This window comes from Thalia democratica, chromosome 6 (assembly GCF_965202585.1).
Source record: "Thalia democratica chromosome 6, ktThaDemo2.hap1.1, whole genome shotgun sequence".
NCBI classification, from domain to species: domain Eukaryota; kingdom Metazoa; phylum Chordata; class Thaliacea; order Salpida; family Salpidae; genus Thalia; species Thalia democratica.
This window is the reverse complement of record NC_139170.1, coordinates 50,327,411-50,339,448: the sequence shown is the minus strand read 5'-3', so window position 1 is coordinate 50,339,448 and position 12,038 is coordinate 50,327,411.

Here is a 12,038-nt window from a genome sequence, read left to right as displayed (position 1 = left end):
ACAATGTTAGCTCTTGTTGACAAAAACATAGCATCAAAATAACTAAGTTAGTGTATTTGATTTTATACTACGTTCAGTAACCGTTTTAAAATAAACTGTTAACATTTGAAATATCAAGCTTCTTAATTAAAAAATTAAATTCCTTTGTTGTGAGAATATTATAAAGCTCATTAATATTCATATATATTAAAAAACATATTTAACTATCAGATTTTTATTTCTTATTTGTTTATGACTTCCTTATTCATTTTGGCTTAGAACCCTTTTTTTTGTATAGGTTGTTGTTTTATGCCACCAAGTCGTTGTTATAAACAGTTGTTTTCAAAATATTTATACCCTTTGTATTAGCTATACCCTAAGTGTTGTACTTTGTATTAACTAAATACTAAATATTAACCGTCCCTAACACCTGAACCAGTTTTTAAAAAAATCAAATGTTCACTGACTTCTGCATAAAATAAAAAGCTAATACTTTTGTTGTGCTTTATTGCCTTTATTAGTATATAATAAGTTGAAACAGAGCTGTTAATTGTTTCGACGACGTTCATAGTCTTGTTGGCAGATTAAGTATATATATCAGTACTTACTTTTATAAACACAATTTCCTACTAGAGTTCATTAAATTTCGTTGTTATTACATTGTTTAGGAATTCATTTTTTAAACTTTTGAAACTAATACTACTTAAAAACTATTTATATTATTTTATCACTTTGACATCAAACATTATACTGATAGATAAAGCTCTTATTAAATCTATAAAAGTTTCAATATGTATTTATGATTTTATGAATTTAAAAAACTTCTTAGAGTTAGCCAAAAACTTACAATGCAATGTTTAACATACAATTTTTACAAATACATAATAACTTTTAGCTAAAGTTATTTCTGTAAGCTTTAAAATTTTTACTTTTCATTAATAAACGTAGGATGTATTAGAAAACTAACTGTAAGATTATATAACAACCATAGAAAAATTTTTTATCTGAAATTAAATAAACTTAAAACTTGTTTTAAACATAAACAGTATAAAGCAAATCTAGACAAATTTAATAATAAGAAAAAAAATATTTCCTCAAATTACTATATCTAAAACTAAATTTAAATATATTGTTTTGAAATGAATGTAATAAGGCGATATATTTTTTTATTGAACTTTTCATTAATTTACAAGCATTTTTTTTTATGGGAAACAAACATAAATCAAGTAATTTCATCAAGTACATATAACTTCATATTTTGTTACTATACATATGATGTTATAAAAGTTTTGCACTTGTATTTTCTATTTAAAGTTGACTTATGTTTTTATTTTAAGTTTGCAACAGTGTATTGAAGTTTAGTTACAAAAGCTTTTAAATTTCGTTATGTTATTGTTTAGGTAAAACATCAGCAAGATTTTTAAATTATAATGTTTTAAACCAAGTTTTGTAAGGAAGGAGTATTTTGTAAACTTAAATAAAACATTTGTTTCAATTTTATTTTGATAAATTAGTAAAAAAATACAAATATAAAATTTTAATGGGTTTGACATACCCATGATTGTTAACTTTATTTATATGAAAATATCAAAAAATTTAACTTATTCTCTTTGTACACAAGTACAAATAGTTTTTTTCTAATTAATTTTACACAAAAAAGAAAGTTACGGACAACGTCGATCTATTTAAATTAAAATAAGTTTTCAATTCACGTAAATATAATAATTTTCTACATTTTAAAAACTAGCAGTAAGTATATAAATTAAGTGCTTACTAAATAAAATAAAAAATTAAAATGATCAACAGTTTTGTAACTTACAAATAACTGTAAACTTCAGTTTAAAAAAACTTAAAAAAGAATAACTAAAATAAGCTTTTTTTCTCTTTATTGAAGACCTAATGTTTATAGTTGAGTATAATTAAATGTTGTATTTTCAATGCTTAAATTAACTGCATTGTTGTAGCAATAGCTTGAATTAAGTGATTTGTTTTAAAATGATGTTTATGTATTATATATTACATATTATATATTTTGTGATATTTTATAAAATATTTTAAATAACATTTAATCACTTTTTTTAGTGTTAGATTAATCTCAATCTTGTTGAGTTATAAAAGTTAGCTAAACATAATTTAAATACAATGAATTTGCTCTATACAATAAGCTTTATTGATCTTTAACCACTAAAACATTTTCTCATTAATTTAAACAGTTTAAAAACTTGTGAACTGAGGTTATTGACCGTGTATGGTATTTTGTTGCATAAGTTTAAAAGCGCTTTTAGCATACACTTGTACTGAAAAACTACTGATAAAAAACATGTGAATATATCACTTATCATCATGTACCTTGTTACATAACTTTTAAAGCGATGTCAACATACTTAAAAGCAATGATAAATAAGACTGGTATTTGTCAGCAAAGAGAATAAAAATAAACACCGTAAGTTTAACAGGAAAAGTGGTAAATTCTACAGTGTATTTTTGTTTATGTCACTTTTTTAAAAACGTTATTTTTTTAGTAATTTTCTGTTAATCTAAAGCTAAATACTATAGTCTAAAAAGGTTTATCAATATCTTTTTTTTGAGCTACCCAAATCGAAACAATTTAACCCTAAATTCTTAAAAACAATAACATGTTTACAGATACTTAATTTTTTTTGCCACAATACTTTGCAGAAAACTTAAAAAGGGAATTTTTTAACGAAATCATTTGAAGCAGAATGTTCTATTTTTGTACTTTAATAGCCAATAGTTAAGTTGCGTTTTTTCCGGTTTAAGTACATGTAGTAGTTTTGTTTTCGACTGCTTTAAGAAGTTTGATTTTAGTTTAATTTGACAAAAGGTAATTCTATAACAGCATATTTTTTCATCAAAATTTGATTTTTTGAGTTTTTATATATTTATAGAGTTTTTTTTTAGTATTGTGTTAAATGTATTATTTATTATAGTATTTATGCACAAACAAACAGTATTTTTTTCTTTTTAAATATTTTTTAGCTGATATTGTATTTTTAGTGTTACTATTTCTACGGGTTAAACAATAAGTTAGGTTTAGCATCAGATTTTTTTTTAATTCATAGTTCTAAGCCAAATTTTGTTAAAATACACGATTTATAGACTTTATGTATAAAATTAAATGCAAATTTTTTATAATAGTTTGGTTAAAAACCATGAATATAAATATCATTAAGAGTGTTAACAAAAAAATAACAAGACTGTAATTTGAAGCTTTATTTATGATTTTTTTTGTGTTCAACACATACATTTGTATATAATTTCTAAACTTTTGATGAAAAGACAGTTACACGAAAACTATATATGCTTATATTCAAATGTGTCAAAGTGATAAAAAATTTAAGCAACACCATTTTCTTTTTTTTTAATGTTTAGAAGTAGCTGGAGCTATAAGTAAACTATTGTTCCCTAAAAAATTTAAAATGGTTACAATTGAAGCTCTATTCATAATTTTAAGTTAATTGTTTTCTGATAAAGATTCAAGCGAAAAGAGTTCACTAGAATATATAATAATAACAAGTTTAAACAGTACTCATTCTTTAACAACATGAAACATGAAAAGTTTAATAAAGAAAGGGTACTGTTTAAACTTGTTGTAATTTTAATTTAAACACTGTGTTTTAATATAAAAAAAAACTAAAACTAGTTAGTTTAGTTAAACAATTAAAACTCAACTTTAATTTATTTTAAACTAAGATTTAGGAATTTAATACATATTAACTTAAACTTACTGCTAAATAATTTAGTTAAATTAAGTTGTTATACTTAAATAGTTGTTTTTAACGACCCATTTAAAAAAATTATTAACACTTTATGCTCACTTCTTTGCATATATAAGTATTTTTTGAATTTCAAAAGTAAATCAAATTAAAATCAGTTAATGTTTTTATTTAGACTAGGTTATTCATTATATTTAGTTACGTGAGTACATTTTAATTATTTGGCAGGATTTACTTTTTACTTTAAGTCTTAATGATATATAACTACTAAAACATTTTATCATTAATTAAAGCAGTTAAAAAAATTGTGTTTTAAGTTTATTGACCATGTATAGTAGCATTATGGACCACTTCAAAAACGCTTTTAGCATAAATTTAATAAATAAACAGAAAGAGATTCATGTAATGAAATTTTAAAAAAAACTAAATATATTATCTAATATTTTTTTTGTATGTTCTTCTTGATATATATTTATCTTTTACAGTTTTATCGACATACAAAACCTTAAGTTTAAGTAGTTTACTTGAAAAATAAAATGAGTAAAAGAATTAATTTTTTATAAAATATGCTAGTACTTTTAGCTACTATTGTTTGATGTATATCTGTTATCTTTTCAAAAACATTTTTATTATTTAAACTTGAAGATTGTATTAAACACTAATTTGTTATTTTAAAGCATACTTTTAGGAAAATAGTGACAATTTTTTATTTGTTAAAGTATCATAAAAACATTCACAAAATATTTTTTTATACCTTTATTACGTATTAACTTACAAACAAAACTTCCTTATAAAAATATTACTTATTATCGCTATTGTATGTACAAACTTAAATTAACCATTAGAGTAGAAAACAACTCGTTTTTAACTGTTAATGATAGTTGAGGCTCAAAGTGTTGTTAAAAAAAAAGCTCAGTTAAATTTGTATTTCTTGTTAGCACTACTTTTTGTTTTTTTTTTGAAAAAACTTGATAAAATTATTTATCTTTTTTAATTTCTTTACTTAAACCAAACTTTTCCTTTCTGTTTACCAACAAATTTTCTAAATCTTAATGCTTGGTTAGTACAACCATTAAAGAAGAAAAACTTACAACAAACTTAAAGTTAAACATTGGAACAATAAATTTCAGTTACTACCATGTAAAAATATAAAAAACAGTAGTGACAGATTTGTTTAATTAAATAATATAGTTAACTAAAAAGTCTGCAATAAAAAGAACTCAAAGCTTTTATTTTTAGTTTTTTAAGAATATTAGTTTTTATGGTCATATTTTCAATTATTATAAATTAAAAATAAGTGTTTTTTATCTATTAACATTAAAAGGTGTTTTTGTAGCTTTAAATAAAAAGTTTAAGACTTTAGTGTCGTGAATAGCTTAAATGTTTTTAGAGTATAGTTTTTATTTAGTTTCTACTGCATTTACAGTCCTAATTTTAATTTGTATTCCTTTATACTTTTAACACATCAATATTATGTTAGGTACAAAAAATGAAAATAAGTAAGATTCAATTAAAATTCTTGTTCTTGTTATCATTAGTTTTCGTTACTTCAAGAGCGACACCTTCTGATTACGATTCAGAAAACCAGTGTCGACTTGAAGTGCGATGCGATGGTAACAAGCAACCTACATCGTTTCCTAGCAACCATGACGACAACAGACCGCTCGCCATCGGAAAAGCCGGTCCCAAAGGCGTGCCCGGACAAAAAGGGGAGCCTGGGACAAGCTGCACCGCCCGCGACTGTCTCGCAAAAACTGCCGAGTTCGAAGCGCAAATTCTGCAGCTTTCCAGTTGCCTGATCGAGCAAATAACAAACGCCGACAACAACGCTTCGTCTTTGATACGTCATAACGAAGCTGTGACGTATGAATGCGTTTCCGGTTACTTTACTGAAAGCATCAAAACAAGACGATGCTTCATGGGTAGGTTGGTCCCTTCGTTGTATCTTTACCCGTTTGTGTGTATCCAAGGTTGCTTGGTAACCAGGATCGACCACGCTTCTTCAGACGCCCCTCAGGGAACCCACGTAAAATCTGATAGCTCGATCACTTACTCGTGCGACGCCGGCTACACGACGAGCGATGTCGTCGAAAGAACTTGTCGAGGCAGCGAAATCGCTCCGTCTTTCGAAGACGAGCCTCTCGTTTGCCACGCCGATTGCACTTCCGTCGACCAAAACTTCGACAGAGGCACAGTGCAGTTGCCGCTGGTCCACGGGGAGAAAGCGGTCATGAAATGCGACGTCGGGTACGTGTTAAGTAACGTGTCAAGCGTGTACTGCCGCGACGGGCGTGTTGATTTAAGTCACGTGGTTTGTAAGAAACCCACGTACCACTTTGTTAACAAACAGTTGTCTTGGCTTAAATCGCAGAAATACTGTGAAGATGTGTTTCAAGGCAATCTTGCCAGCCATGGCCTTGAAACACTCGATGCTAGAAAAAAGTTGGCCGCACAGTTCAATATGCAGAATGGAGACTACACTATAGGGGTAAGAAGAGTCAATGGTGTTTGGGTGAGAGTTGATGGTTCTATTATAACTCCACCCATGGACTTTATTTGGTATCCTGGTTATGGTAACAGAAACGACAACTACATGAGAGTTAGAAGTCACCCAAGATCAGTCCCTGAACGAATTGGAATGCTTTGGGACAACGAAGAGCATTATCAACGTGAATTTGTTTGTGAAAACTAAGAGTTATGTTTACAAAAACTTGTTTATTATTGTTTAAACTGTTTATTACTTTTCCATACAACTTGACTAGTTTAATAAAAAAAAATTAACAAAAATCAAACAGTTAGTCGAAACTGTAGATAAAAAATAAAGTATTTAAAATTTTTAGTAAACTTTGTTTTATTTTTTTCTATATTTTTCTTATTTTAATTAAGCACGTTTAACCAGTTTTGAGACTTTACTTAACCATGCTTTTTTGTTTTTGCAAAAGCAAAAAGTTTTTTTAATGCAGACTAAACATTAAGCTTCCTTCGTTTTTATTTATTTTTATACATAACTAACTTTTCTATTGTATATATAAATTAGAAGGATAGGTATAACAAATTAATATGATAAAAGTTTTGTTAAATGTATAGTTTTATCAATTGATTATATATTCTTACTTATGTACTGTAAAACATTCTATAAAAAGTGTTTTGTAGTTTAACAGTATTAAAATTTTTATGGAAAGTGTTTCAATTTTGTTGTGATTAAAACTTTATGACATGGCAAATTATTTCAAAATATGTAAAAGAATCTAAATGTTTGATTATTTAATTATAAGTTTTACTATAATTGTTTGTTTATAGCACAATTTTCATTGTATTTCTTACAATAATTATAAACAAGTCTTAGTTTTCATTGTCTTAACAACTGACATTTCAAGAATAAAAACAAACACATTTCGACTAACTTTTAGAAAAATCAAAATTAAACAAGCAAAATTTATGTTTAAAAAATTTTAAAAACAGTTTTGAACATTTAAATAATTTTACATTAGAGGTGTGTAGCCTTTAAAAGGAATTATATAATACTGAAAAAAAATAATCTTTTGTGATCTTTTGTGTAAGAAAAAGTCTCATGTAGAATGAAGTACTTTTATAAAATCACCTTAATTGTATATCGCGTCACATACATGAGTAAATTTGCTATCGAAAATATTTTAAAAAAACATTCACACAAAAAATGTTTTTGTATCCACTTTTTATCAAAAAACTTAAGTTTGCTTAACTATAATGTTTATTTTTAGATAGATAGCAAATGGCAAATTTTGTTTAAACGCAGTTTTCATACTGCGCTGTAAATGTTTAACATAAAAGTCTATTCTTCTACCTATCATACTAATAGAAAAAAAAGTATTCCAACCAGTTGTAGTGTTACTAAAGTTAGCAAAAAATACTAAAATATATCAGTTAGTAGAACACAAATAACAACTTTTTTTATGATTTTACATAATTTCTAAATTTCTAAAAGTAATCGATTTAAGATCGACCATTGTACTACCTTAAAAAGAAAACTTTATTCCAAACTCTGTAAATTTCTGTAAATTTTGAAAAGTTGATTTAAACTTTATTAAAAGTTATAATTTATCTGCATTTGTTACATTTTTTAGCTGTTGTAGAAAAAAACATACTATCAAATTACACAAGTCAGTGTACTTAAGTTTATAAGCACTCAGTAAACGTTTTAAAATTATTTATTAACATGTTAATATTAAGCTTCTTGAAGCAAAACAAGCATACATTTAACAGTATTTTAACTGCATAGACAACTATGAACTATTAAGTGAATGTTAATACTAAAAAGTAACTTAGTCTATTTCCAAGCTAAATAGATTACTAGGAAATTAACAAAGGCTAAGCTTGTTTATGCAGTACAGCAAACACATTAAAACTTGTAAAAACAAACAAACTTTCTAAATAAGTAAAAACTGTGTATACAATCTACTACTTGAAAAATCTAATAACAACTAGTTTTAACTATTCTATAGTATAAATTACTTAAAACTTTTATAAAAAACAAACTTTTAACAGTAACCAAAACTCATTGCTATCTATTATACACAATACCAATTTGATATAATCAACTTATTTAGAAATTACATTTCAAAAAACATACTTAATAAACGAACAGCTCATTATTTTTTAAGCTAAAATCGTTTAATATTGAGTTTATTCTAACCAATCAATTGTTGTATAATTAAGCACTTAAGCACGCTTGGTTAAGATCACAACAGCAGTTTCTTGCGAATAAGCCTGCCTGATGAGTCCTAAAAAGGACGAAATCAGTTGTAGGTTGTCTCGGATGCTGTTGTTGTTGGTCTTGCGGTGAAGTTCATTGTCTATTATGAATAATATAAGGTCAATACAACTGAATTATTGCTAAAGTTCTAGACCTAGCTGAAAATAGTGTCTAATTGTAGATTAGAAAGAAATAAAACTTTTTAAAGACTTTGAAATTGTTATGAACATTTTGGGTTTAATTGTTTCTTACTTGTGTCTCTTACAAAGTGATAGGTTGTACTACTAAATTGATTTTTTTCTAGAGAAAAATGAAAAATTTATAGCAAACATGTTAAACGCAAACTTATTTTTAATGTAAAGAACACATAAAAAAGTAATCGTTTTAAAACCTAAAATTAGTTCATTCCCTTATATTAAACAGCGAATAAAATGATAAGTTAATATTTGTCAGCAAAGAGAATAAAAATATACAATGTAAGTTTAACAGGAAAAGTGGTAAATATTAAGTGTATTTTTGTTTATGTCACTTTTTTAAAAACATTATTTTTTAGTAATTTTCAGTTAATCAGAAGCTAAATACTATAGTCTAAAAAATTTTATCCATATCTTTTTTTAAGCTGCCCAAATCGAAACAATTTAACCCTAAATTCTTAAAAACAATAACTTTTTTACAGATACTTGTTTCTTTTCGCCGCAATACTTTGCAGAAAACTTAAAAAGGGAATTTTTTAACGAAATAATTTGAAGCAGAATGTTCTATTTTTGTACTTTAATAGCCAATAGTTAAGTCGCGTTGTTTCAGGTTTAAGTAAATGTAATAGTTTTGTTTACGTCTGCTTTAAGAACTTAGATTTTGGTTTAATTTGACAAAAGGTAATTCTATAACAGCATACTTTTTCATCAAAATTTGATTTTTAGAGTTTTTTTTATATTAATAGAGTTTTTTTTAATATTGTATTTAATATATTATGTCGTATAGTATTTCTGCACAAATAAACATTATTTTGTAGCTGATATTGTTATTTTAGTATTACTATTTCTACGGTTTAAACAATAAGTTAGGTTTAACATCAGATTTTTTTTAGAATTCATAGTCCTAGGCCAAATTTTGTTAAAATAAACGATTTATAGACTTTATTTATAAAATTAACTGCAAATTTTTTATAATAGTTTGGTTAAAAATCATGAACATAAATATCATTAAGAATGTTAACAAAAAAATAACAAGACTGTAATTTGAAGCTCAACACATACATTTGTATATAATTTCTAAACTTTTGATAAAAAAAGACAGTTACACGAAAACTATATATGCTTATATTCATATGTGTCAAAGTGATAAAAAATTTAAGCAGTACCATTTTCTAATTATTTTTAAATGTAAATAAGTAGCTGGAGCTATAAGTAAACTATTGTTCCCTAAAAAAAATAAAACTGAGTATAATATAACCTATGTTTATAGTTTAAAGTTAATTGTTTGGTGAATAATAAAAAGCAACGTAATAATAGTAAATTTAGGAATTCTTATTATACTTAATAATCGAACTTAAACTTACTCTTAAATAATTTAGTTAAATTAAACTGTTTTGTTTTAATAGTTGTTATAAACGAGCAACTTTGAAAACCTTATAAAAACTCATGCTCAATTTATTGCATATATAAGTATTTTGTGAACTGCTCAAGTAAATCAAATTAAAATCAGTTAAAGTTTTTATTTAGACTAGTTTATTTATAACATTTAGTTACGTAAGTACTTATAAATTGTTTGGCAGGATTTGCTTTTTACTTTGAGCCTTAATGATATTTAACTATTAAAACATTTTATCATTAATTAAAGCAGTTAAAAAAGTCGTGTTTTAAGTTTATTAACCATGTATAGTAGCATTATTAATCACTTCAAAAGCGCTTTAAGCATAAATTTGTATTGATAAATAGAATTAGATTCATGTTAATAAAATTTTTGAATAAACTTAATATGTTATCATGTTAGTTACTATTTTTTTATATGTTCTTCTTAATATCTATTTTTCTTTTAAAGTTTTAATGACATACAACAATAAATTTAAGTAGTTTACTTGAATAAAAAAGTTTGTTTAAAAGTATTAATATTTTATAAACTATGCTAGTAATTTTAGCTACTATTATTTGATGTATATCTTTCATTTTATCAAAAACGTATTTATTTTTTTAGACTTAAAGATTGTATTACATACTAATTTGGTATTTTAAAGCTTATTTTTAGGAAAATAGTGTCAGTTTTTTATTTATTTTAGTATTAAACAAACATTCGCAGAATAATTTTTAAAACTTTTGTTACCTACTGTACACATATAATAAATAGGTACTTTAAAAACTTTTTCAACTTTAAAATTTTTTATGTTTAAAGAATAAGTCAAAAAAAATTCTTTAAAAAATACATTAACTAACTAAACATTTTAGACATTGTATTACAAAAAAAAACATTTAAACTATGTTAAGCAATCGTTTTCTTTTTCAATTTAATTGAAATGTATGTAAAAGTTTAGAAAAAAAATTACTTAACGTTAAATTTATGCATTCTAATATCATTATAAACTTATAACAGAAACTTCCTTATAAAAATATTACTTATTATCGCTATTGTATGTACAAACTTAAATAAACCATGAGAGTAGAAAAACAACTCGTCTTTAACTATAAATAATAGCTCAGGCCTAAAGTATTGTTTAAAAATAAAGCTCAATTAAATTTGTATTTCTTGTTAGCACTACTTTTCGTTTTTTTTTTAAACTTGATAAAATTGTTTATCTCTTTTAATTGTTTTACTTAAACCAAACTTTTTCTTTCTGTTTACAAACAATTTTTTTAAATCTTAAAGCTTTTTTTGTACAACCATTAAAGAAGAAAAACTTAGAATAAACTTATAATTAAAAATTAAAACAATAAATTTCAGTTACTACTATGTAAAAATAAAAATATCAATAGTAAAAGACTTACAAAAACATCGGCGAAAGTCTGCAGAGCAGAAGTCCGGACTTTCGTTTGCCGTGAGCCAAGCTCAAGTTTAACAAAAGGGTTTATCATGCCAATTCGATCATCAGACCACAAGTTTCGGACCAAGACCAGTTTCGTCCTTATTAGGACTCATCAGTCAGTCACAACCGAAAAACTTGCAGTCGTTGAGCTTGTCTCACGGCAAACGAAAGTCCGGACTTCTGCTCTGCAGAATTTCGCTGATGATTTTTTTGATCGTACTAAAACGAGCGTACCAGATGTCTTGCCTAGTGGACAATGTTTTAAACGTTGCACGGCAAAGACAATGCTGACGTCAATGATCATTGCCAGCAAATGGTTGCTTCATGTGAAAGCATGATAAACCGTTTGTAGATTGACGACTGCAGGTTTTTCGTTTGTGAATGACTGATGAGTCCTAATAGGGACGAAACCGGTCTCAGTCTACCGAAACTTGTATTATGATGATCAAATTGGCATGATCAACCCTTTTGTTTTCTAATAATAGATTTCTTTTATTAAATTATATAGTTAACTAAAAAGTCTGCAATAAAATGAACTCTAAGTTTTTTTTTCATTTTTTAAAATATTACTTTT